Source organism: Saimiri boliviensis, chromosome 13 (assembly GCF_048565385.1).
Source record: "Saimiri boliviensis isolate mSaiBol1 chromosome 13, mSaiBol1.pri, whole genome shotgun sequence".
Lineage (NCBI taxonomy): Eukaryota > Metazoa > Chordata > Mammalia > Primates > Cebidae > Saimiri > Saimiri boliviensis.
Window position 1 is genome coordinate 18054120 of NC_133461.1, and position 27652 is coordinate 18081771.

Genomic DNA, 27652 nt, shown 5'->3' on the forward strand with positions numbered 1-27652 from the left:
ACCAGGATCATAGTGGGAGAGATCCTAAAGTTATAAAAAGTGGAATGAACTGAAATATATAAAACTTTAAAAAATCTGTGAAGTGAAAATTTATGGAGTTAAGACATTAGATATTGCTGAAGAAAGGATTAATGAACTTGAAGACATAGAAATAGAAACTTTAAGAGCTGAGGCACAGAAGGTAAAAAAACTGAAAATAATCAGAGACAATAATCCGAGGAACAATACTAAGTTGCCTAATATACTTGTTAATTGTAGTTCCAGAAGGAAAGGAAAATGGGGAAACCATGCCAGGCCAAAACAGAAAAAAATATTGTTTTAATAATTATTAATTTTTTTCTAAATTTGCTGAAATATATAACCCAATGATTCATGACATTTAACAAATTGAGCAGAAAAAACACAAAGACAAATGCATTAATGTATATGATAATCAAATGAATGAAAACCAATTATAAAGAAACAATCTTAAAAACAGCAAAACAAAATAAGACACAAGACGTCAGAAGAACAGACTCCACAGATTTTCAACATGTTACCAAGGAACCAGGGATTCAGTCTAGGTCCTGGTGGTTACTGCACAGAAAGTCAATGGCTGAGACAAGTATTGTCAAGGAAGAAGGCTTTAATCAGGTGCTGCAGCAAAGGAGATGGGAGATCAGTCTCAAATCCATCTCCCTGGCCCACTAAAACTGGGAATTTATATAGCAGAGAATAACTGCAACAATGGGTAAGGAATCAGGAACAAGAGAGGGACAAGAAAGCAATCATGATGAATGATGCTTTCCACATCTCATTGTCTGGATGTGATGATCTGGTAAGTTTCAGTTATTTGATGCTTTTTGATTATTTGATACTTTTTGAGAAGGCTAAGGGATTCTTTTCTAAGAAAGGAAATCATATAAAACAAATATAAGTTTTCCCAGAACAGGGGCTCATGCCTGTAATCCCAGCACTTTGGGAGGCTGAGGTGGGCAGATCACCTGAGGTCAGGAGTTCAAGACCAGCATGGCCAACATGGCGAAACTCCATCTCTACTAAAAGCACAAAAATTAGCTGGGTGTGGTGGTGGGCACCTGTAATCCCAGCTACTCAGGAGGCTGAGGCAGGAGAATAGCTTGAACCCAGGAGGCAGAGTTTGCAGTGAGCCAAGATCAAAGATCAAGCCACTGCACTCCAGCCTGGGTGACAAGAGTGAGACTCTTTCTCAAAAAAATAAAATAAAATAAAATAAAATAAAATAAAATAAAAAAAAAAAAAAATATATATATATATATAGGTATGTATACACACACACACACACACACACACACACACACACATTCATATATGTATATGTATATATATTTTTAAACTTTAGGACCAGAAAGGTTAATTTCTGTTTACCCAAAAACAACTGTCTATGGGACTACTGGGTTGGTTTCATACAGAAACTGTGCAAACCAGAATTGAGTGGAATGACATTCACTAAGTGCTAACAGAAAACAAATTGTCAATATAGAATTATATACTTGGGGGAAAATACATTTTTGAGAAGGCAAAATGAAGACCTTTTCAGCCAAACAAAGGTTGACTGAATTGGTGGCAAGCAGACTTGTGTTAAAAGAAATGTAAAAAAAAAAATTCAGACTGAAAGTAATATCAGATGGAAATGTGGATTTATACATGGAGAGTTTTGGAAATAGTAACTATGTACATAAATATAAAATACTGTTATCTAATTTTAAATTGTATTTAAGAGATTAAAATATCAACTCAAGATGGATCAAAGACTTAAATATAAGACCTGAAACTATAAAATACTAGAAGAAAACTTAGAGAAAACTCTTCTGGACATTGGTCTGTGTAAATAATTCATGATTAAGACTTCAAAAGCACAAACAACAAAAAACAACAACAACAAAAAAATAGACAAATGGGACTTACTTAAACTAAAAAGGCTTCTGTACAGCAAAAGACATAATCAGCAGAGTGAATAGACAACCCACAGTATAGGAGAAAACATTCCAAACTATACATCTGACAAAGGATTAATATCCAGAATCTACAAAAATCTCAAACAACTCAACCATCACCACCACCACCACCACCAAATAAACCCATTAAAAAGTGAGCAAGGTCACGCCTGTAATTCCAGAACTTTGGGAGGCTGAGGCGGGCAGATTGCCTGAACTCAGGAGTTTGAGACTAGCCTGGGCAACATGGTGAAACCCCATCTCTACTAAAATACAAAAAATTAGCCAGGCATGGAAGCATGTCCCTGTAGCCCCAGCTACTCTGGCAGCTGAGTTAGGAGCACTGCAAGAACCCAGAAGGCAGAGGTCGAAGTGAGCTGAGATCTCACCACTGAACTCCAGCCTGGGTGACAGAGACTCCATCAAAAAAAAAAAAAAAAAAAAAAAAAAAAAAAAAAAAAAAAAAAGACACAAACAGAACAGACATTTTTCCAAAAGAAGATATATAAATGGCCGAAAAGCACATGAAAAAATACTCAACATCATTAATCATCTGAGAAATGCAAATTAAAACTGCAATGAGATACTATCTCACACCAGTCAAAATGGTTATTATTAAAAATTCAAAAAAACAGCAGAGTTTGACAAGGATACAGAGACAAAGAAATGCTTATGCAATGTTGATGGGAATGTAAGGTAGTGAAATCTCTATGGGAAACAGTATGAAGCTTTCTCAAAGAACTAAGAATAGATCTCCCATTCAATCCAGCAATCCCACTACTGGGTATCAAAAAGACACCTACACTATTCATTGTAGCACTATTCACAATAGGAGAGATACGGAATCAATCTAAGTGTCCATTAACAGATAATTGGATAAAGAAATTGTGACATAAATATATATATACAATGAAATAAAACTCAGCTATAAAAAAGAATGAAATCATGTCTTCTGGAGCAACATGGATGGAACTGGAGGCCATTATCTTAAGAGAAATAACTCAAAAACAGAAAGCCAAATATCACAAGTTCTCACTTGTAACTGGGAGCTAAATAATGTGTACAGGTGCACACAGAGTGTGGAATAGTAGACACTGGAGATTAGGAAGGGTGGGAGAATGAGAGATAAGAAATGACTTATTAAATAACAATGTACAGTATCTGCCTGATGGTTACACTAAAGCCCAGATTTCACCACTGTGAAATATATCTATGTATATACAAGTATAAAACTACTTGTATCCCTTAAATTTATGCAAAGTAAAAATGATTGATGATTTAAAACAAAAATAATACTCACTGGAGATTGAGGTTGGGCATGGGCTGGATTGACTGAGAAGCAAGATTGAACAATTAAATAAATTTTTTTTGATATAACTTTTCATTACTGACAAAAAAAATGGATATTTATACTCTCCTGCATTCCATAATTTACTTGTTGTGTATCCCAAATGACAAATTCAACTGTAAATTATATCTTCTTGAACTCTCCAAGTTCATAGTGAAGATTTTAAATCTTTCTTCCTGCTTCATCCCACTTATAATTAGTTTGTCAGTTAATCATGCACTTCTTTCACAATTTTTGTTTCTGCCTTTAAATTCTTTTATTTTTATTTTTATTTTTATTTTTTGAGATGGAGTCTTGCTCTGTCACCCAGGCTGGAGTGTGATGGTGCAATCTCAGCTCACTGCAACCTTCGCCTCCCAGGTTCAAGCAATTCTTGTGCCTCAGCCTCCCAAGTAGCTGGGATTACAGGTGCCCGCCACCACACCTGGCTAATTTTCTGTATTTTTTATAGACACGGGGTTTCACCATGTTGGCCAGGCTGGTCTTGAACTGCTGATCTGCCTGTCTCGGCCTCCCAAAGTGTTGGGATTACAAGTGTGAGCCACCATTCTTGGCCTAAATTCATATAATATAGATGTTTCTTTTAACTTTTCATGTAGCGGTAAGTTTCTAAGTATAAAAAATGCCCTGTTGAATTTCATATCCCTTATGGTGATTTCTTTGCAATAGATGATGTACAGTTGAAGGACTTCCTTTATTATAGACAGGTTTTTGACTAAAACAAAAATTTCAGACAAAAACTGGATAGGCTAACACTACTTTATTAGTGACAGAGTTTTAAAATGGACTTATGACCTTTAATTTAAAATGTTTCAAATGCAATAATAAATGCTAATGTTATTATAACCACAAGCAATGTTCACTTAGAGTTTAAGTGGACAAGATTGTTTCTCTTTTAACCTGAATCCATATAGTTTATAAATAATGAGAAAAATAAATATCAGTGGGCTGGAAATGTGTGTACATTGGTTAGATATTCTCTTTCTGTCTATACAAGAGGGCAATTATAGCCAGAAGTGTAATAAACCTAAAGTTAAAGCACAAGGTTATTTGGAAGATAATAATGGCTTTGTTAGTTGTGGTGGCTCATCAAATGCTTGGGTCCCCCAGTTCGTGCCTCCTCTCTGAATATGTATCAAAGACAGATTGATCAATCCTTGTTCTGTGGCACCATCTTTTTTCTAGATTCCAGGTGGCATTTATTTTAAACTTTGTGTAAGAAAAACAAAACTGTATTTTGAAAGTAGGGGAATTTGGCAAATTTTTTTAGGTTCCTTAGCTGGAATCCATTATGCTTCTCTTATTATGTTGTCTGATTTTATGTTTTCATAGACTTTTCTATGACATGTATTTACAAAATATCTTATTTCATACAGATGGCTAATTCCATCTATCAGGAGTTTCACTTATTTCCAAGTCCTCCAGACAGTCTTTGCATCATTTTTAGCAGTGTTTATTGTCCTCCCCTACCCCTATGCACATTAAAAAAAAAAAAAAGTACAGAATAACAAGTGATTAGCTTATTTCATGGCCCTAACATACTACAATTATTTCATGTAATATATCTGAAGGCACAGCTCAAATAAATTTCACTTTTTAAAATTACAAAGAACTATACATCTCCAGATGTATCTCCTTACTTAATTCCTCCCATCTGAATCTTGTTAGAGTTTATCTCACAATATTTATCCATTCGAATGGCCCTTGTTCTGACATCGCACTTAATTCTGCATAAAATAAATGGGTTCCCTCTCATTCTCTTTGCATTCACCTATCATATCTTTTCATAGTTTGTTTTGTCTTTCATTACGCATGTTAGGCTGTCAGACTTCTAACATTACTGAAAATGAGGATCCTCTTTAAGACTTGATGTGGTGGGTAAAGATTTTAGTTTATTTCTAATTTTTCTCTTTTAAAAAAGTAAACAATGTGTAAGCTCTGAGATGAGTTCTTTTGTATTTTAATTTTCCCCAAAAGAAGGTGTCTTATCCTAAAATCCTTTTTCAAGGACATTTTTAAAAGGGTCTCCCTTTTGAATATATCACAACATAAAGGTTTCACAGACTGATGGACATCATATCATAGTTCTGGCTGGAGTTTAATGCTGTTTTCTTAGGGATTTCCCACTGTAGGAATTTTCCCTATATTTCTAATGAAAGCTTGTCTTAAAACAATCATAGCAAAGTAACCAACATCTGTTTTTTTCATGGGTTTGATATGTATATGCACAAGATTTCCTTACTTACTATTTTTTTTCTTTATTATTTTTGTACATGCTGAAGGTCAAGAAACATAATGAACTAGCAGAGTGAAGTTCAGCATTTACTGAGATACTCTCTTGTGAATTCCTCCTATTGTACGCAATTGTTAAAGCCACATAGTTCAAAATATATTCCCTCCTACATCCTGACAGTCTATTAAATCTTGTTAAAAGATTGCCCAATATAATATTAATTCAATAGTATAGCAATTTTATTGCCACAGAATATCATTGAGTTCCATTTAACCTAACCCAATTTGGAATAGAAGGGTATCTCATGTATCATCAATTTTTTTGGAAGTTTTCATCAATCTAGGAAAGTATGCTGCATTTGTGAATGTAGAATATTATGATTAACATGAAACTCATAATTTGTCTTATCTGAATAGTCTTTGAAAAGTCCTCACAATGCAAACTTGGCAACAAATGAATGTCATTCACAAGTGTGTAGTTGTTGGAATGAATCATAGATTTCCCCTCAATAAGTCCTGGCTACTTCTGATTTGTAATGTGTTTAAAAACTATCATGTCCTGAATTTCTTTTAGGTAAAAATACCTTTATATATGTTTTGTTTAACTTTCACAGCAACCTTATAAGATTGAGAATCTTATACCTGTTTTAACTGAGGAGTCTTAGGGGTATTTCTGCAAAAATGAAAATCCCAAAGTACTGACAGTATTTGATCAATTCTTTCTATCCCAAGATCTAGGGATTTGGCAAAAGCAAACACAATAATATCTACTCTCTGTTAATTAAACAATAAAAAGGTTTATTACTTTTAACTAAAAGTTTGACACATGTTTCAAGCAGAGCTCTATCATAACTTATGGTGGCTTGGTAGACTCTGAGAGTCACCTGGCATTCCTCTCTTCTTGTCATGGCCCTCCATGAGCCAGCATCAGGCCTCTGTACTGCCCACCCTAAAATAATGAAAAGACTGGTGCACTGGAAGTCAGCTAAAATATAGAGCACTAATCTCTAGTGCTAGTGCCCCTAGTAGTTAAGGTAGATGTTTCCATAGAGGTCGCTTTTGTAGTTTCTGCTGAAGTCAGGGAGTATAGAAGCGGCTACTCAAAAAAGGCCTGTAGGTCTTATGTTCATGGGTAAGCCCTAGGGTATCATACAATCACATTCTAATTCACAGGAAGCAAGAAGGAGGGCCTGGTAATGAAGTTAGCCATTTGCTGTACCACAGACATAAAGGAAATATCTGGGATTGCTTTTCTCCATCACAATAGCAGTTGGCATACCAGGGCAGCATAGGAGTTAGTGGGATATAGTCCAAAAAATAAGCCCTTGTTATATATCATTTACTTATGCATTTTCTCATTTTTAAGAATTAGGGCCTTGGTAACAACACTCATTCATATTAGTGCAAACAATAGGGTAGGGTGCATGTGCCTTCTAAGAATTTAAAATAGTAAATATCAAGTTAAAATGTATGTGAGCATGTACATGTGTGTTAAGCACTTAAAATAAGTCTTAGTCTATTTCAGTAACACTTAGTTCTTCAGTGTCATATATCAATAAATGTTAAGCAATGAATTATATTCCAGGTATTTTTGACTCTGAAGACTATGTTTTAAGTTTTCTCTGTTGCAGCATACTGTCTCTGCGGAGTTTGATGCTCTTCCTTTGGAAGTTTTTTTTTTTTTTTTGAGACGGAGTTTCGCTCTTGTTACCCAGGCTGGAGTGCAATGGCGCGATCTCGGCTCACCGCAACCTCCGCCTCCTGGGTTCAGGCAATTCTCCTGCCTCAGCCTCCTGAGTAGCTGGGATTACAGGCATGCGCCACCATGTCCAGCTAATTTTTTCGTATTTTTAGTACAGACGGGGTTTCACCATGTTGACCAGGATGGTCTCGATCTCTTGACCTCGTGATCCACCCGCCTCGGCCTCCCAAAGTGCTGGGATTACAGGCTTGAGCCACCGTGCCCGGCCTTGGAAGTTTTTTGTTTACATAGTTTTGAGGGTGAGAACCTTGATCTATGGATCTATAGTCTGATCTCAGTTTTGCTTATCCATAATTTTTATTTTATGCGTGTATTCAAAATAAATTGGACCTAGGGAATGGAATGGGGCAGCTAAAATTACAAAAGATTTACTCAGAAATAGAAACGTCAATATATTGATTTGTAATGATTAATATAAATGCAAAGAGTACAAGAAACAAGTACCAATTTATCAATTCAGTTTGCCTCTGTAAAAAATTCTACATTGGAAGCCACATATAACACATTATTTAGAACTAATTGAGTCAGAGTATGTGAAGGTACATAACTGGTTTTAATTGCTACATGTCTAGTGCATGCATTTCACTATAGGAACTTATTTGCCATAAGGACCACACCTTTGAGTGTTTGTGTCAATATGTCCATCCTATTTAAGGAAAAGGAGAGCATTTTATTTTGATTTAGGTAATTTTATCACATACCACCAAGAATTGTCTACTGGCCAGGAAGGGTACTTTTTTGGAGGAGGGGCAAAGCGTAAATCTTAAATAGTAGCCACAGAAAGCATTAAATTATTATATTCCAGAAATGTTTCTCAGATCAGTCAGATCTTGGGAAGGCAGAAGTAAAGCACAAGAGCGAAGTGTTGGAAACTGGGTATTAGTCAGTGACAAAGAGCTCAGGAGGCATCGAAATAAATCAAAGATTCTGATCGGAGTCACATGGAGCGTACGTCACCACAGAGATCCAAGAAACAGGCTCTGTACTCTCTACCTTGTGATAGTCACACACAGTAAGAAAAATTTCATGCAAACGAAGTAAAGAATAACTAGTAATAAATCTGTAATTGGTCTAGTGGGATTCTTTTTAGGGAAGAGTCTAAGGAGGCAGGAGGAAGATACTTGTGTTGCAGATCAAGAATCAAATCACAGAAGGAAGAATAAGTCTTAGGTATGAAAATGTTACTGTGCAGGACTGTGCACTCGGGAGTTAAAGATCCTTGTGGCACTGCTGATTTGCTGATATCCTGACTGATTCAAGTCCAAACTCTAGTTTAGTCCTGTCTATCTTAATGAATGATGGAGCCATAGATTCAAATCACCTTCTAGTCCTTTCATTATCCCTTGAAACTTGGGGAGAAAAAAAGAAAGAAAGAAAGAAAAGCCTAAAATCGGGAACTTGGGATTGTGAAAGAGGAATACTCACTTTCCTGTTTAGAGCAGCTTACACACCCTTCTTGACCTGGAGTGGCCTCCTTTAACTTACTGTCACCTGGAAAGTATGTTAGAGTTAGTAGACTGGAAGTCAACAAATTATAGTGATGCAACAGGTAGATTGCAGAGAACAAATTAGATCTGAAACAGCAAACTTGTAACAATACACTTGACTCATTAACTTGTTGAGAGATTGTTTTGGTGCTATGCTTCTCGATATTGGCATACCTAATTTCCCCTTTTTTAAAAAATAAAAATTTATTATTTTAATACGTCTTCTTTAATCCTGATAATGGAATTCATAGCTAGCATAACCTAACTATACCCTTGATCTAATTATAATTTAAAATAAAGATCAAAGTAATTTGTAATAGCATCACATATGTTTCAAAGGTACAGATGCTTGGACATGACTACACTGGGAGAGCTGAGGAAGTGGTCAAGCGTTTATCAGGAATGTAATTGCTACAGATGCAGCTGGGTATAGGTGCACTGTATTGCAACTCAGATTTTGTGAGTGGCATTTCCAGGGATGTTGTGATTTTACAAAATGGTAATCAACTCCTGGAAAAGGTCCAAAGAAAGTACAATCTTTTCTCTATTTACACAAACGTTGCATTCCTGGAATAGCCAATTTGTGTTAAACCCACACAAGAAAATCTTGTGCTTGCACTTAAAACAGTCACATTATAGTTTTAGTAAATTATAAACAAGTATTGTATCTCTAAGAATGTCATGTAAAATATCTGGAAATCTTGAAGAGTTAGGGGGAATGCTTCCATTGGGCAGGACTGCAGGTTCATTTCAGGACATCAAGACCATGACTCTTAAATTCTCAGAGTGACAATAACCATTATGATAACCAAAACACCCTCACATCTTCAACTTTCCAAAGCACAAGAAGTCACTAAGAGATCACTAGGAACAAGTCTTCTAGTGTTTGGAAATGCTTAATTTGGGATAAGCTATACATAACTGTTTCAAAATTTTTAGAAAACTGGAGAACTCTTATTTGCCCTATAAAGCTTATCAAGTAATGTTTTAAAATTAAATTTCTACATGTGGTCAAAGACACAGATAAGGATAGGAGTGAGGAGTCAATAAAAAGCAAATGTCAAACACAGAGTTGTGAGCCCGAGAGTTGTTTATTTCTAAATGTTTGAGATGAAATGAAGTGAAACAATGATAAGCACCAAGACCCCTTTCTAAGAAGAGCCAGTTCAAAGCTAGATTTGAGATGTTGAGATGACTAGTGCCTGAGATCTAGAGAGTGGGCATTTGAAAGAAAACACAGGATTTGGGGACTAACACATAAGGTCATGAGCATGTTTTCTAGCAGCTCAACGTCCAGCCAGGGCTTTGGCAATGTAGAGATGACAATGGGGAGGTCTTGGCTACTCCAGTGTGTGATACATCAAGGATCCATTGGGATATGTCAAACGGCTTCTCCTGGGAACCATTTTGGTTCTACAATCTCTGTCGTCTCAGCTTGACTTCAGATGCTGATGCTGTTCTGATGACACCCTGGCTTCTCTCCTCAGAATCCACAGGCTGCTCATGCGTCCTTGTTACACACAGGGATGATATCCTATGACCCAGATCAGGGCCCCCGGAACACGTTAGCTCTCAGCCAGAGATATGATGTGCAAGCCAGCATGGAACCAATAAGCAGGCTCCTGCCCTGCTGAGCTGTCATCCAGCCCAGTGGGAAGGCAAAGAGGGTGTTAGCTGCTGCCCATCTGAAATTATTTCTCTTTGTGGTTCTTTCCTTTGTCCCTTAAAATTCTGCTAACAAATTAGGAGGGTTAAGCTCAAATTAGATACATAAAATAATGCTAGCCCTTTTGCCATTCGGGTAATGGTGCTTTCTTATCCATCTCTTTCCATTTGGGGGTATGTCCCTTCTCCCCATCCCTGGCCCTCATTTGTTAGTTACTGTAGCTTACACTGGTTGTTAGGTTTTACTTACTCTCCTCCCACAGCCAGCTTCTTGCCAACCATCTACCATATACAATATTGCAGCTACAAGCTGTTCTCAGAAAATCCACTCAAAATAGCTGAGGAACAGCTGCTCTTGTGATATTTTCAAAAGAAAGAAATTTGTATTTGGCTTCATGGTCTAAGGGTCTGTTGGTTTTGCATAGAAAGAGACAAATGAAGCCCTTCACTCCAGCTGAAATTCTCTGTGCCTCATACTCAGGCTCCTATTTCAGTGGAAGGATAAGTGGACCAGGAAATGGAAAGATGGTTCTGGAAAAAGCAAGCATCATTTGCTTGAGGACTGTTCATTTACTTCTCATATATTTGCAACTGATATTCACAAGTAGATTAACAAGAGTTAATTTATGGGTAAAAATTAGGGAGAAAAATAAAACCAGTTGAATCCAATTAGAATTTTTTGACTCATTTGCCACTCACCTAACATAACACTAGTGGGAACACTTTAATAACACAGAAGAAACGTATCATTAATATGTGGCTTGCTTCTTCTATTCTTGAAATTTAGAGGCTTTGATAAATTTTGGGAGGGAGGCTAAGTATCATTAAATTTTTAGTTTGCTAGTAAAAGTCTCTTTTTATGTCTGTCTTCTCATACCTCCCCAGGAAGCATCTGAAAGAACAGTATGGCTGTCAGGTTTGGAATAGAACAATTAGATGTCAAGGATGCAATTAGTCTAAAATTAGCACCTTAGGGTCTCAAAATCATAGCATCTGAGACCATACAGCTATGAACTAGTAATTAAGAAACTACTTTCCAACTTACCGTTTCCTGGAAAAAGAAAGTATTTGTGTATTTCCTGTGAGATGATATTTATTCACTGTAGAATTAAGTTTCATTTAAGTACTTGAAGCCATATCTTAATTCTGGAAGAGCTGAAATGCATCTTCAAAGGAACACGCCTGTATTAGCAAGAAGGGGTGTGTATTAGCAACATTGTCCATTGCTTCTAAAATAAATTTTATGCTGCAGATCAAGCAGAGCTACAAATAATCACACTTCTTGTCACATGCTGTGGGATCACATCAAGCATTATAAATTATTACAGATTTCACATGGACATCATGTAATACCACAGGAGCTCCATTATGATGTACCGTTAATTAACATCCACTGTCTGTATTTCAAAGTGCTATTGCTCTGTCACACCACAGGCTGTTATACAGACCATAAATGCTATCAGTATTCCTGCATTTATCTAAGCTCCAACTGATTAAAATGTGATTTGTCCCATAATACCTTCTTAGTTTGATATGTGACTCAGATTGCTGACCTCACATTACTTCTGTCTCAGGTTGTCATGCAGTCAATTATACTGAATAACTGCAGGGCTTAAGAGCACAGAGGAGAACCAGTATTGGAAGGAAAACATTACTCCCATAATTTTAAGAGAGAAAAGAAATACTGGGATGAACAGTGTAGGGGCTATTCTGTGCCAATGAAAACAAGTTGTAAAGGTTGTGAGTTTCCTGGGGCAGATCAAAATTTAGTTTGTGCCTTGCAGTTTAATGAGTATGAGTTGCTCTCAACTTTGAAGTGAAGCCTGCCTGTTTAACCAGCTTTCTTGCATCCTCTCTCTCTCTCTCTCTCTCTCTCTCTCTCTCTCTCTCTCTCTCTCTTCCTTTTTCCTCTATTTCATCAACATTTACTTATGGAATGTTTCTCCCTCCTCTCTCCCTCTCTCTGTCAATTTCTATCATGGGATGACATAAAAAGAAGGCCCTCACCCAATGCTGGCCCCTGAGTCTTGGACTTCTTAACCTTCAGCACTGTGAACTGTGTTAAATTTCCCTTTTTCATCAATTACTCAATCTCAGACATTCTGTTATAGCAACAAAAAATGGACTAAAACAGAACACAAACACGTTCTTTGGACATGAGCTTTTTACTTGTCTATCAGATAAATTCCCTCATGTTGTAAGAAAACCATTTGCATAAAAACTGTGTTTTTGTGTTAAAAATGTACAAATGGTCAGACACTTAAAATTTCTAGAGTTAAAAAGCAATGACCCTTTGATGTTTTCTGAACGCTTGTCAAATAATGAAGTTATTGCCCTGATCAGGCAGGAGAGGTTAAAAAAGAGTATAGGACTTACGGGTTGCTTACAAATGACAGGAAGGCTGGCTATATCCAGTCTATGAAGCCCTAATGGAGAAAAAGAAAGTCACAGGAAAATAAAAGGCATTTCGTGTTATGGTCTTTATAGATCTTTTGCTTAGTTTTTGCTAGGTAAACCTCAACTTAGAGAAGAGAGTTTATTCTTAACATGTCCAGGCATCTTCACCAGCTCAGGAATAAATTTAGGTTCTGTGATACACAAAGCCTGCATTGTCATTAGATGAGCTGCCAAGCAAAGTCCTCAGTGGTGTCTGACTGGTGAGTAGAATCCTGGATTTGTAGAAATTTAAAGTGGGCTGAACCAATAAACTTCTAAACACCGCAGATACCTAGAGACTAATCCTAAAAAGACAGCCTGAAACCGTATGTAGTGTGGGTCCTGGCAGAGACAGTAGTTTTCTTTTCTTTTCTTTTTTTTTTTTTATATGGAACGCTTCACGAATTTGCGTGTCATCCTTGCGCAGGGGCCATGCTAATCTTCTCTGTATCGTTCCAATTTTAGTATATGTGCTGCCGAAGCGAGCACAGACAGTAGTTTTCTACATGGGTGGAAAGAAAAATTTTGACGAAAGAAACAAACCTGGAGTTCTTAAGAGCCCGTGGTGCTGATCTCTTTGTAACATACTCTAGATAGCATTTACCCATAGTGCAAGTTTCAAAATGACTGTTTTCTACTTTGATACTAGCTTTTCTTATTATTTTACTTCAAATGACATTTTCTTAATATTAGTTATAAATGTATATAGTGAATTTTTGTATATATGGACAGTTTAGCAATTAGATCATTTATTTTTCTGAAAAAAAATCAAGCCCCACAGCTGGATAGTATATTTTCATAGTTTTCTCAGTTAACCTTCTATAGAGAAAGGTTCGTTAGAGTTTTATGCTACCCTCAATGATGCCTCCTGGTAGAAGCTAAGCTGGGGTTAATTCCCAAAGTGAAATAAAGTAGTCTCTGGTCAACATGCCTTACAAATCCAGCTTAGTTGGTGATTACAAGTGTCATACTCATTGTCTTTTTTTTTTCATTCAAACAAATAAATATAGCATTTAAATATCAGCAAAGTTTAGAGAAATTTATTTCTGTTTACTTATTTAAGGCTGAATAAAGGGCTCAACTGAATTCACAAAAAATTAATATGCGTTTGCCCAACAAATACTTAGTGAGTAGTTTTTTTTTTTTTTTTTTTTTTTTTTTACAGAACTGTGACTATTCAAGATGTAATATATTTCTATATTAATGTTGCCTTTACTTCTTTTAAAAATTAAACTTACATGTCAGGAAGTATTTTGGAATGAAATGAATAAAATAATAAAGTTATTATATATTTAATTTTGTTTTGATTTTAATTTTAAAACCAAGAGATGGCAGGAATTAAAGAATAAAAGGAAGGATGAGAGGAATGGTAAGGAGGCATTGACTAGATCTTTGTGGAAATGCCATTTTGTTCAGCTGGCATCAGCTTCCTGGGCAGCTTAAATAGCTCTACAATCTCAAGATTGATGGCTTCCTTGTGTTCCTTTCACTTAGAATAACAGTGAGTCATTGGGCACAGCTCCAGCTTTAAGCAGAACTTTGGAAATAACATTTCTCATAGGGTTTTGTCTTTTTGCTAATGAATCAAATAGAGTTCTCTTATGGTTCGAGGGCCTCCAGTGAGGAAGGATATTGGGCCAGTTGGATAAAGGAGTTTGAGGAATCAGTGACATTCCTCATAACTGAGGCTACAGACTTGTAGAAATGTATTCAATCTGTGCACAAGCTAGGTGATACATTTTAAAAAATATTTCTAATCCTGGGGCTGTAGAAAATAGTAACTGAAGGGCTGAGGGAGGGAATGACACTACCATTGCGCCATCCACGCCCTTGTAACATTTTCCCCTGAAAAAAGCAAATTGGACTTTGGGGTTCATCCCTCTTCTTAGCAGACTAAGTGAGCCATATTGATAATGGCATTTTATTTTTAAAGAAGATATGAGTTATTGTGCAAAAAGGCAAACCTTCTGGTGGACAAATAAGTATTGCCAATCTTAAAGAGATTCCCTCTGAGGCCATTCTATTATCTTCAGAGCTGGCCATTCCTTAGAGGAGATTTTGACAAGAGACTAGACCACACTCCTTTCCTTTTTATGTAACTATCGTCATAATAGACATGATAATCTTCTAATCTTTTTGGAGTTCTAATCTTTTTGGAGTTCAAGGCTCTGAACAACACCTTTCCCCAGATAACTCTGAGCTCTATTTGTCAGGTGACCATGTGTACTTGTCTGTTCTCACACTGTTATGAAGAAATACCTGAGACTAATTTAGAAAGAAAAGATATTTAATTGACTCATAGTTCTGCTTTGCTGTGGGTGGGGGTCTTAGGAAACTTTACAATCATGGTGGAAGGCAAAGAAGCAGCAGGCACCTTTTTCACAAGATGGCAAGATAGAGTGCCCAGTAAAGGGGAAACCCCCTTTTAAAACCCTCAGCTCTTGTGACAACTCACTCACCATCATGAGACCAGCATGGGGGAAACTGTCCCCATAATTCAATTATCTCCACCTGTTCTGCCCTCAATCTGTGGGGACTGTGGGTGTCACAATTCAAGATAAGATTTGGATGGGGACACAGAGCCTAACCCTATCACCAAGGTTTGCTGAAGTGTCCTTACTTTGGCACAAAAATAACTGAAACAAAGAACTAGCTGACCACAAGGCTCTGAACACAGGAGAACTGCCCAGAAATGTGTGAATTGAAGATCAAGCTTTGGCGACTGTTTTTTTCATTAGCCAAAGTTGAAATTCCAAAGGGGTTTGTTGTCAGAGATGGCATGGATAAACCTGGAGGACATTATGTCAAGTGAAATAAAATCCAGTCACAGAAGGACAAATACTATGTGATTCCACTTACATGAGGTATCAGAAATAGTCAGGCTCATTGAAGTTGCCAGGGATTGGGGGTGGGGAAAATAGGGAGTTGTTCAATGGGTATAAAGTTTCAGTTGTTCTAGATGAATACATTCAAAGTATCTGCTGTACAACATAGTGCCTACAGTTAACATCATGGTATTCTGTACTTCAAAGAGTGAATTAAGAGGGTAGACCTCATGTTAAGTGTTCTTACCACAAAAAAAGAAAAACAAATACAAATAACAGAAACTTTTAGAGGTGTCAGATATGTTTATTACCTTGATTGTGGTGATGACATCATAGGTGTTTCTTTATGTCCAAACTCATCAAATTATACACATTAAATACATGAATTTCTTTGTGCATTATTTATACCCCAATAAGCTGTTAAATATTAAAATTTTTTTAAAGATGTTGGTTAAATAAATGAATGTATTCAGTAGCCATTGATTACAATGAGTCAGATTTTGTAGCAGGCCCCTGGAATACAAAATTAAAGAAGTTAATCACCAGCATCAAGGAAAAGTGACTGAGACACACATAAAAATGCATAATTACAGTCCAGAGTGATGGGGGCTAAAATAGATGCTGACTGTAGAGCACTGGAGAGTAAGAGTAATGGCCCAGTGAAATCAGGAAATAATGCCGCAGGAAGGAAACTTTGAGCTGGCACTTGGTCTTTTAATTAAGGCACCACTAATTCCACAATATCATTACTTTCAAATTATTTCTATGTTATGTCTCTCAATTGTTTTTGTAGGCTAGCATATTGGCTAGGAGTTAAGCCATGGCTTTAAAATGCATTCTGATGTGACTGTATTCTGCATTCGTTTACCAGTTGAACAAACACTACTGATACCATAGTTCATTTTCTGTTACTTTCCAAATTTCGAAAACTTTGAAAATCACCCAGACTATATCAAGAAATCTATAGTATGCCTATAAACTTAATTATCTAACAAAAGACATCTATTATTTTAACATAACCATCCTTTCCTTTTCCTGATACCTTATATTTTCCTAGACCATCATGCACTTCAGGTTTTAAAATACATTTCCATAGAGTTGAGACAGATTATTTTAATTTCCTTGCTATGATTCATTCTCATTACCAATTATAATTTTGCGATTTTGTGCGTTTTCCTGTATTTTTAAGTTCATATGTTTATTTTTTCAAAGAACAAAATTCTGCATATATTAAAGTTATTGTTTTCTTTTATTAATTTCTCCTTGTATATTTGTTATTTCTCTCCTGCCAGTATATTTTGGTTGATTTTGCTTATTCTTTTTCAAATGTCTTGTGTGGAGTACTTCCTTTAAAAAAAAATCCTTCTTAGCCTAAGTCTCCAGACTCTCTTGTGAACATAGTTTTAGCCATTTTCCATTTGCATATTTTTATTCAAAAAATTTATTTATATTTATTTGTTGCTGTTATAAAGGTGTTTGGTTCATTCCCATCAATTACACTGATATTCTAATGGTTCATATTGGCCAACATGGCTCCTCTCCTTACAACAGGTAATCTGCTGCCTCACTGGGGTTAGAGCAAGGGATGTGAGCTCAGCCCAGGGTAGGAACGATGGCTCTTCAAGCAGGTGGCCTGTCCTGTGTGAAAGAGGCATAAGTGGGTGGGCCACCAGGGGAGCAGAATTGGTTGAAACAGCCTTACAGTCTTTTATTTTTCCTCATTTGTTGATGATTCCCCACTATATTTCCAAGTTTCAGGTTAAAATGTTTTTCTCTAAATTTTTGTCATGAATTTATAGTGTTGTCTCATATTATTATAAATTATGGACTGTTTTACTATGGCTTATTTGAATTTATTGAAAGTTTTTGTTATATTGCCTAATTTAGAAAATGTTTCAATGACATTCATTATTAAATGTGCTATTTTGTTCTACTTATTACATATTAATATAAATAAAACTACCTCATTTTGTCAAAATTTTCAAGTACTTCTGACCTGCCTGTGGTATATTCTCACAGTATGTGAAAACCCTTTGAAAGAATCAAAATATTATGCAGTCCAGGACCACTGAAGAATATTTGTCAGTGCTCTTAAGGTTTTAAGAGATTTTGAAAGAAAAAGGATTTGTGTCTAAATAATTTTTGAATGATTTGAGGTTAACAAAAATTAAAAATCATTTTTTTAGTTTCTAAAGGTTTTTAATATGTTAATATGAATCGAGTATTTCTAAGATGTAGCTTTTTAATATCAGTTTACCAAACTAATTTTGTCATAAAAAGTTGTTTTGTGGAACACCTCAAGTAAAGTGATTGGATTTTATTGGAATTTTTTAAATAGAAACTGTGAAGTGAAGAGACCTTTCCAAAGCTGTTAATTTAATTATCAAACTTTGGATCTGGTGTTCTGGCAGAGCCAGTGGTTCCATATTAAGTGTATCAATAGTTAGCTAAATACCGCCCATCACATTACATGGAAAGAGAGCGAAACACCTTGTCAGCAATCCACACTGCGTCTAGTCTAGCAATCTATTAAATTCCAATTGATAGCCTGTATATAGTAGGTAAGCTCTAATAGTATTTTACATTTATTCATTATTTTACAATATGATTTGAAACTCCCAATATTTACCCCTTATTAGAAAAATAAGTGGTCAAAGAATATATCTGAAGTAAATATCAATATCAATTCAAAAATAAATTTTTGGCCATTAGTAATGCAAGAATTTGTTTTTGAATTGATATTGACAGTTATTTTAGACATATTCTTTGACCACTAATATTTTCAATATCTAACATTTATCTTCTTATGTTTTTAATTGCTCTGAATTTAATTTTAATTGTATATTATGGATTTTCTTTATATAGTCACATATATTAGTATGAAGACATAGTTATTTCTACAAATATATGTTTATTTCCCCCATTAACTACATTAAATTTTAAATTAAGATTTTTCTGTTTTTGCCTGATTTCTCTTCTTTTATTGTTTGTCCCCAACTAATAAACTTCTGGTTATATTCACAAACACCAACCTTTTAGTTTTAGTCTTTAATAATTCAATTTTACTTTTATGAATTTATATTTTCTTGTTTTTTGTTTTGTAGCAACTTATACTTTTTTTTTTTTTTTTTTGCTTTTTGCTTTTATGGATTTCTTTTTGAGATGGAGTCTCACTCTGTCCCCAGGCTGGAATGCAGTGGCACAATCTTGGCTCACTGCAACCTCCGCCTCCTGGGTTCAAGCAATTCTCCTGCCTCAGCCTTCCAAGTAGCTGGGACCACAGGCACCTGCCACGGCGCCCAGCCAATTTTTGTATTTTCAGTATAGACGTGGTTTCACCATATTGGCCAGGATGGTCCCAATTTCTTGACCTTGTGGTCTGCCTGCCTCAGCCTCCCAAAGTGCTGGGATTACACGTGTGAGCCACTGCACCTGGCCTGTGCTTTGTTTTTATTTGGTTATTCTCTAATATCTAATATCTAAGCTTGCTTTTATATTTTCAAGCTTTCGGCATCATTTCACCTTTCACTTACTCCTTTTTAGATCCCATGCAATTGGATTTGATCAATTGTGTTTTTATCTTAATCTTATTATTTTCCTATTTTACCAAATAAGCTAAATATTGGGCTATTCAAATTTACTGTCATAACTAATTATATAGTCTTATTTTATCACTTTTTAAAATTTTAATATGTATCTGCAATTGATTCCTTAGATTTGTGTGTTATGCTATGTAAACTGTTTTCTTTCACTTGATTGTATCTAATTATTTGGAATTTTCATCACATTTTTAATGATCTCACTTATTATCTTTGTTCATTAAATATTGCTGCAAGTAATTAGATGTAATATTTAATTCTCAGAGTCGTAAGAGTAGCATAGTTTGTTTATTGCCTTCTTGTTTTTTGATAGAATTTTAATTTTTTGTGTAATTATTGTTAAATTATACTTTCTATCTTTTTTCTTTAAAGAAATACTTACAACACTCGGATTTTTTCTTGAGATGGTGGCGTCTTGCTCTGTTGCCCAGACTGGAATGCAGTGGTAGGTCTCAGCTCATTGCAACCTCCACCTCCTTGGTTCAAGCCATTCTCCTGCTTCAGCCTCCCGAGTAGCTGAGATTACAAGCCCTTCTCCTGTTTCTGTTTTTTTTTTTTTTCTTTGAGATGAAGTTTCACTCTACTGCAAGGCTGGAATGCAGTGGTGCATCTCGTCTTACTGCAACCTCTATCTCGTGGGTTCAAGCAATTCTCCTGCCTCAGCCTCCGAGTAGCTGAGGTTACAGGCATGTGCCACCACACGGGCTAATTTTGTATATTTAGTCAAGACAGGTTTTATCCTGTTGGCCAGGCTAGTCTCAAATTCCTGACCTCAAATGATCCGCCAACCTCAGCCTCCCAAATTGCTGGGATTACAGGCATGAACCACCACACCTGGTCCACATAAATCACATTTTCTAATGCTTAAATCTATATTTCAATGGTTTTAATGCTTTCTTTCATTTCTTTTATGTTGCAATAAGTCATTACTTTATATTTTTATTTAATAAATCTCATTTCTGTATGAGTAATTTACTAATATATGGTAGGTAAATAGTAATGAAGACTTTCTTATGTGGTGATTTTTTCCTCAGTGTCAAGTCACATGAACCACAAATTAGCTCAGCATATAATTTCTGGCAATAACTTTTTCTCATTGAATTTCTATAGACTGTGAACCATTACTAGGATATAACATTATGGGAAAAATTCTGATATGAGGTCAAAGTGTCTTCTTTTCTGAATAAATTGATTTTAACACTTGATTTATGCACCAGTGAAAGTCTCTAGAGCATAGTAAACCCTCTTAGCTTGTATTAATATTTAGGCCCCCACATAGGAATATTTTCTTCTATCATATTTTATTATTGTCCTTTTTTTGTTTTTAAAAATGTTTTTGCTTGAGGAACACCAATGATCCTTCTGTATATTTATGTTGGGCTATCCACCTTTCCACCTTAACTATTTTTTATTTTTTATTTATTAATTTATTTATATATTTTGAGATGGAGTTTCACTCTTGTTGCCCAGGCTGGAATGCAATGGCAAAATCTCGACTCACTGTAACCTCTGCCTTCCAGGTTCAAGCTATTCTTCTGCCTCAACCTCCAGAATAGCTGGGATTACAGGCAGGCACCACCACACTAGGCTAATTTTGTATTTTTAATAGAAATAGGGTTTCTGCGTGTTGGTCAAACTGGTCTCGAAATCCTGACCTTAGGTGATCCACCCGCCTTAGTCTCCCCAGGTGCTGGGATTACCGGCATGAGCCATTGTACCCAGCCTCTAACTTAACTATTATAGTCTTTATTATTTGTGTGATTTGTTCTTAATAATCTATATTCTGCATGATTTTTTCCAGCATTTTATCCATAACATGGTTTTATTTTTTGCTGTTTCTTGTTAAGGACTGGTATTGTCTAGTTCTGCTTTTTAATCTCAAGCTATTTTTTTTTTTTTCCAACAAATGTTTGAGCATCTTCTATTGCACTAGGGACACGAGTGAACAAAAATGTCAAACATCCTTGCACTGAGGGAACTTATATTCTGTGGCTAGAGAGACATAAAAAACAACATAAATATATAAAATATCAGACGGTAGTACTTAGGAGAGAAAAAAGTAGGTAAGAAAACTGAGGAGTGTTATGACTAGAGAGTTACCTCATCCTGAAGGTACATTTTGAGCAAAAACTTGCAGGAGTTGAGAAATCAGTGTGATAACAATATTTAAACAAAGAGCATTCCAGACAGAGCAACAAGGCAAAAGTTCTAAGATGGGACGGTGTCTAACTTGTTCCAGTGATAGCAAGGAGTCCAGGGATTCTGGAGCAGGAAGACCAGAGGTATGAATAATAGTTAAGAACTAAGAGTAATGGACATGCTGGCTGTGTAGGGCTTTCTAAGGCATAATAAGAATGCAGCTTTCTAGCCATCTAGCTACATCTCGCTGTCCCCCCTTGTCACTCACTCTTGAAAGGTAAATGAGATGTGGTATTTATTCCAAAATTACGAATTCTCCTTGTGTCTCCTCAAAAATTATTAAAATGCTACTGAAATTTTCTCCTAAATCTTAAGCTGCAGCACTGATAAATCATCAGGCTAAAAAGAATGTGGTAGGAGCTGGAACCATGAATCAACCCAAGTGTTTACCTCTGTGTGGCAGTTTCCTCATTGTTTTTGTGGATGCTGTTTAGCAAGCGCCAACTTTCCACTTGAGTCCAGCCTGAAATTATTTTGCATAGTGAGACATATCTCTTTCCCAGTCTTGTTGACTGCCTTCAGAAATACCTTCAGTAGCTTGAGGGGTAAGTTGTGTCCCAGAGCAACCCTATTATGCCCAAGTTTAGAATGGCCACTAACTACTGTTGTGGCAAAGCCGGCTCCTCAACCCGTACCCCATATTCTTCCTTCACTTGGTCATTCAAATTAACAGCTGTGTTTAAATTTACAGCAATATCATTTAGATGTTTAAGATGGATTCTGTTGTATGAATGTGTGTATACGTAGTGGGATGGAGGTGGGTAGAGAAAGCAATTTAAGGATAGTTAGGCATCTCTGTAAACGTGTTTTAGTTTTTGATGGCAGTATAACAAATTAACATTATTTTAGTGGCTTAGAGCAATGCATATTTATTATTTCAGAGTTCCCATAAGTTGCAAATCTGGGCACAGCTCGGCTGGGTTCTCTTAGCTGCTTTGTGTCCTATAAAGCTGTAATCAAGGTCTTTATTAGGCTGTATTCAATCTAGTAGCTTGATTGGGGAAGGATTGCTTCTAAGCTTACTCAAGTTGTTGGAAGAATTCATTTTCTTGTGGCTGTATGAGGGCACCAGCTCATTAGTGGTTATTACGTTTATGTCAAACTCAAACTCAGGTCCTAGAGGCTTCCCATAGTTTCTGGATATGGGAAATGTGGCTGCCTACTTCATTAAGGCTACGAGATCAATCTCTGACCTCAAGGGAGGCCAAATCTTTTCTCAAGGACTTTCACCTAATAAGGCTCTTCCGGAAATATATCCTTTTTTATTAATCCCAATCAACTGATTTGTGGACTTTATCTGTCTTTAAAACCTCTTTTTCTTTGCCATTTTCTATTGGCCAGAAGGAACTCACAGTTCCCATCTCCACTTAAAGGAAGGCATTTTTCAAGACTTGAAGATCAGAGAAAGGAATAGTAGAGGAACCATCTTAGAATTACTCCTACCACATCAACTCACAATTTTCCCCAGATTTATCTTAAATTATATATATTATTTCATATATCTAAAACTAACATTTAATTTTAATAGTGGAAAATATTTTAAGAGGAGATCTTTTTTCATAGCAAAAATTACTAATTTTGTGTACTTTTCAAAACTTCACTCAACTTTCTAAAATAAAATATTTTATTGAAAATATACTCATCAACTTCCATGAAATACTTATGAACTATTCTAATTTTATTTCTTTAGTACTGTAACAGTTTCATCATCCAACTTATTTTTTCAGGGTAAATTCCAAGTACCCTGTCTCCATGCTTCTCAAAACACATTATTTTCCAGAGCATAAAAACACAGCTCTAAGGAATGATCCATTGCAGAACTAACTTCCTTCCTTCCTTCCTTCTTTCCTTGCTTCCTTCCTTCCTTCCTTCCTTCCTTCTTGCCTTCTGCCTTCCTTACGCCTTCCTTTTTTATTGTTTTCTTTCCATATCTTACTCTGCCACCATGCTGGAGTGCATGATCACAGCCCACTGCAGCCTTAATTTCCCAGGCTCAAACAGCTCCCTTACCTCAACCTCTTGAGTAGCTGGAACCACATGTGCATCCCACAATGCTTGGCTAGATTTTCTTTGTTGTTGTCAAGATGAGGTCTCCCTGTGTTGCCCAGGCTGTTCTTGAACTTCTGGGCTCAAGCAATCCTCTTACCTTGGCCTTGCAAATTGTTGGGATTACAGACATGAGCCACCACAGCTGGTCTATGCATTAATTTCTGAAAAGTAGTTTATCTAAGTCTGTTGGATTTTTCTGTTGTTTAGTTTATTTGTTTTTACCCTGTGACACTACTGGGGACTTGACTCTATTCCTTTATATACTCATTTTGAAATTTTCAGAAATGAGAATAGAGAATTAGGATAAGATATGAAAATCAGTAATAGTTATTTGTATGAACTTTGACAAGCAGAGAAAGATGATAAACTGCTTTTTTGAGAAGTTTGGCCTCCCTTTCCCAGATTGTGCTTCAAGAATCATTCAACATTATAAGCTGAATTACTACTTGTCATTTTAGACACCCAATAACTACATGAATAAAAAGTTTTATAATGATCTTTATCATATTTTAAGAATGGAAGCAAGAGGCAAGAACAGAATAAATGCTACCCAAGTGCTTAATTTATCACCAACTAGGATTACAATAGAATCTATTATTTGCCAGTAAAACCAATGTTTCGGAAGTCAAAACTTCAGGTGGACCACTAGAAGTCTCCCTTTGCAAAAGTGGCAGAAATTGCCTCTGATTCAAGTCAGCTAATGCTGGTAAGGCTTTTTAGAAGTAACTGGCCTCAGGCAAACTCCTCTGATCTTTCCATTGTTCTGACTTGCCAGTAGGAAGGGTGCAGGAAGTTATGGTGTTCATTAAGAAAAATGCCTTTCAAACCTCCCTAGACTCTAGCCCCAAGTGAACTGACTGCAAGCTTGTCTGTTTTAATGTTGCAAAAGAACAATTTTTGTAAGAAAAAGCAAACAACTTTTAACAGCAGGTGGCTGAAGCATAGCCTTCAGAAAGCTGTTAAGAACCATTTTTGTCTGTGAAATAAAACATGGTTGTGAGCAATGTTATTTGCACTTATTGATTCAGTGAAAGAAGTCACCTTATGTTTAATTCAGATTGTAGTCTTGACATGGACAGGCTTAAAACAATCATGTTTTACAAATCCATTTGTTTAAATGATTCTCTTGTTGGCTGTTCACACTGTGCCCTGTGTTGTTATATTATCACTCACTCCAAGTGCTATTTAAAGAAGTAGGAAGCCAGCAATACACATTGCTTAAGGCGACCAAGATTAGATTTAGTAGAATAAGGGAAAACATAGTAGGTGAGTGTTAATTTCACAATGAGTTTTTGTATTTCTCCAGTCCACTTCAATTGTTATTCTCCCTTTCTGTCCCTACTGGTGGATTTAGTGTGCATCCATATACCCATATATGCAGTTATGATGACCACATTTCTTTTCTTTTTCTTTTGGGGTTGAGATGCAGTATAATATGCTACAAAATCTTTCAACTTATTGTTCTTGTAGTTCTATGTATGTTGGGTATCACAACGCTTTTCAAAATCTCAATTTCATTCTTTAGATGCCAAAGCTCTATACTGGATGGAAAAAAATGCTTGTCAAAAAGATGACAAGATGCAGTAGAACATAATTCTCTGCAGCCCAATTATTCCTGTCATTTAAATTAGGAAACTGTCCTTGAAATTGCTGAGAAATTGCTGTAGATTAAGCTTTGGCCCATGTTATAGAAGTAATTATGATCACAGGAACATCCATGGAAACTTCTTTGATTGCACTTGTGAAGTTCTCCAAATATGAGTAGAGAGAAAAGTTAAATAAACGCCCTCAGATTTTAAAAATTAATAAGTAAAAGTAAACCTTATTTTTATGTGTTTTAAAATTCTGGTCAGAAAGGATAGCTGATCCATTTGCATGGAATTAGGAAGACTAGACTCATGATAGCTGTAAAATTGGAAGGAGTCTGATGTGAACTCCCAATGTTAGTTAGACGGGAGAGCACCAGGAAAGAAACTGCGTTGTGCAGATAAACTGAGTGCATATTAGGCACAGAACTCAGACTGAAGAGATGTCCAGAGCTACCTAGAATGGTACCTGCTTGCCTTCTTTTACTTCTTTTTTTTTTTCCCTCTTGGTGGGCAAAAGACATCAATCTCTTGGAGCCCAATAAAGCCCAGAAAAATCACATATGTATGGCTCTTTGAAAAAGCAGTTGCTTTAACATCACATACATCCAAGTTTGTATCCTAAATCTTCCACATCCCTAACTGTTTGGCGGGCCCTGGGCAATGGGCAAACTCCAGCAATCTCAAGTTTTAATCTGTACAAACAGAGATAACATCTCCCTTACAGGTTTGTTGTGAAGAATTAAATAAAATAAGTTACTAAATCACCCAGTGGAATGCTTTATTATTTGGTTTCTTTTGTTCCCAAATTTGCAAAGCTGAGGACTCAAGATCCTGGGATCACTCCTCATAAGACCCTGTCTGAGTGCCACCACACTTGCCATGGTATCTGCATACACTTGCAGAAAGTGCTGTGCCCATCATTCTCTTGTCCATGATTGTATGGAGCTAACAGTGTCTTCTGAAAAATGAAGGAGCTTTGAAGAAGTAAATAGAAGGCATAAGAAATATTCTAGTACTAGCAACAAATTTAACCTGAAATTCAGTTGTTTTCCTTGTTCTTTCATTGAGTAAATCATCTCTTAGTATCGCCAATGCACATCTGGATAATTGTTTTAAAAGGCACAAAAATGAATCAGCATATGTTTGCAGTCTAACAGATGAACTAATATATGTAAATAAGAAAATGTTAAAGATGTGAGAAAATGTTAGGAGCCATAAGAGAAGTACTGTTGTATTTTATTAATTAGACAAAATGATTTAATATTAATGTACCATGCTCCTTAGGAGACTAGAATTCTGAACACCAAACTTATATTGAGGAACTGAAAAATTATGTCATTAATATTATAGCCGATTGTTTCCATGTTTCGCCAGATCTTTAAGAGACAGGGCATTGACTTTTTCCTTGCTTAAACCCCTTAGCATTTAAATTTTTGTATGTATTGTGCACATAATAGAAATCCAAAATATGAACGAAGCAATGAATGAGTGAAATAAAAAAATAGGAATAAAAGGAAATTGGTAAGGCAAAAATGAACACAGTATAGCCTTAATCAGCACAATTAGAAAAGATTTCCCATAATGGCTTTTCCCCAATAAAAACTTACTAACTCATACCCTGTTCTAGGACTATAGCAGAATAAATCCTGGTTTTGATTTTCCAGGCAACAGTTTTTAAAAGAGAGGCCTTATTCACATAGATTTGGCAAGGTAATTGATGTGATCCTCAGTAAGTTGTATAAATATGAATAAGTAGGCCTGCCCTCTATTATGGTAGAATTAAATTTGGAACATTTTTTCAAACTGCCTTATAACATTTAAAAATCCTGTTTCATAGCCAATGTTAATACCCTAGCTCTGAATCTAAGTTTTGGTTACATTGGAAGAACTAAAGTGATTCAAAATTGTAAGCATGTGGTTGTTATCCTGAAGACAAATATAGTTGTCATTGGGCATTCATTGTCCCTCAGCCAAAGGGTTGCCACTAAAACAAATTGGGAATGGAGATGTTGGCAGAGGCATCAAATGGTTGGCTCACATGTTTGGAAAACCTCTGTTGACCCATAAGCATCTATCTTGACGGATGAGAATGAGAGTGAAAAGAATCTTGGCTCATGTAAAGAAAGGTGCCCCTTTGAAGTCAAATTGTAGGGTAACTTCAATACAGCTACAAATCAGGTCCAACTCTCTGGTTCTTTGAATTGCTTACTTAACTTCACCAAGGCAATGCATGCAACAACACACAACTCTTACCAAGCTTCATTAATATTTTATAAGAGAAAACTGAACATAAATGTTTAGAAGGATTACATGCATAGAATCAAATGAACAAATACATGTAAAACATTTGAAACGGTGCTTGTACAAGTAAATAGTCAATAAATGTGGGTATTATTGTTAGACACGTAAAAATGGTCACTTTAGTGAGATCAATTCTTTCCATTTTGGTACTCCTATTTAGTTAGTTGATATTTAACCAATCAGCTTTTAAGTGAAAATCTGAAAT

General features: G+C 35.9%; 1 non-coding gene across 1 annotated transcript; it reads right to left on the minus strand.

Moving 5' to 3' along the window:
• Positions 1 to 13267: 13267 nt before the first annotated feature.
• On the minus strand, positions 13268 to 13374 carry LOC120361790 (U6 spliceosomal RNA). The gene has a single exon (XR_005577905.2). It is a non-coding gene; the product is annotated as a U6 spliceosomal RNA (small nuclear RNA).
• Between the last annotated feature and the right edge of the window lie 14278 nt (positions 13375 to 27652).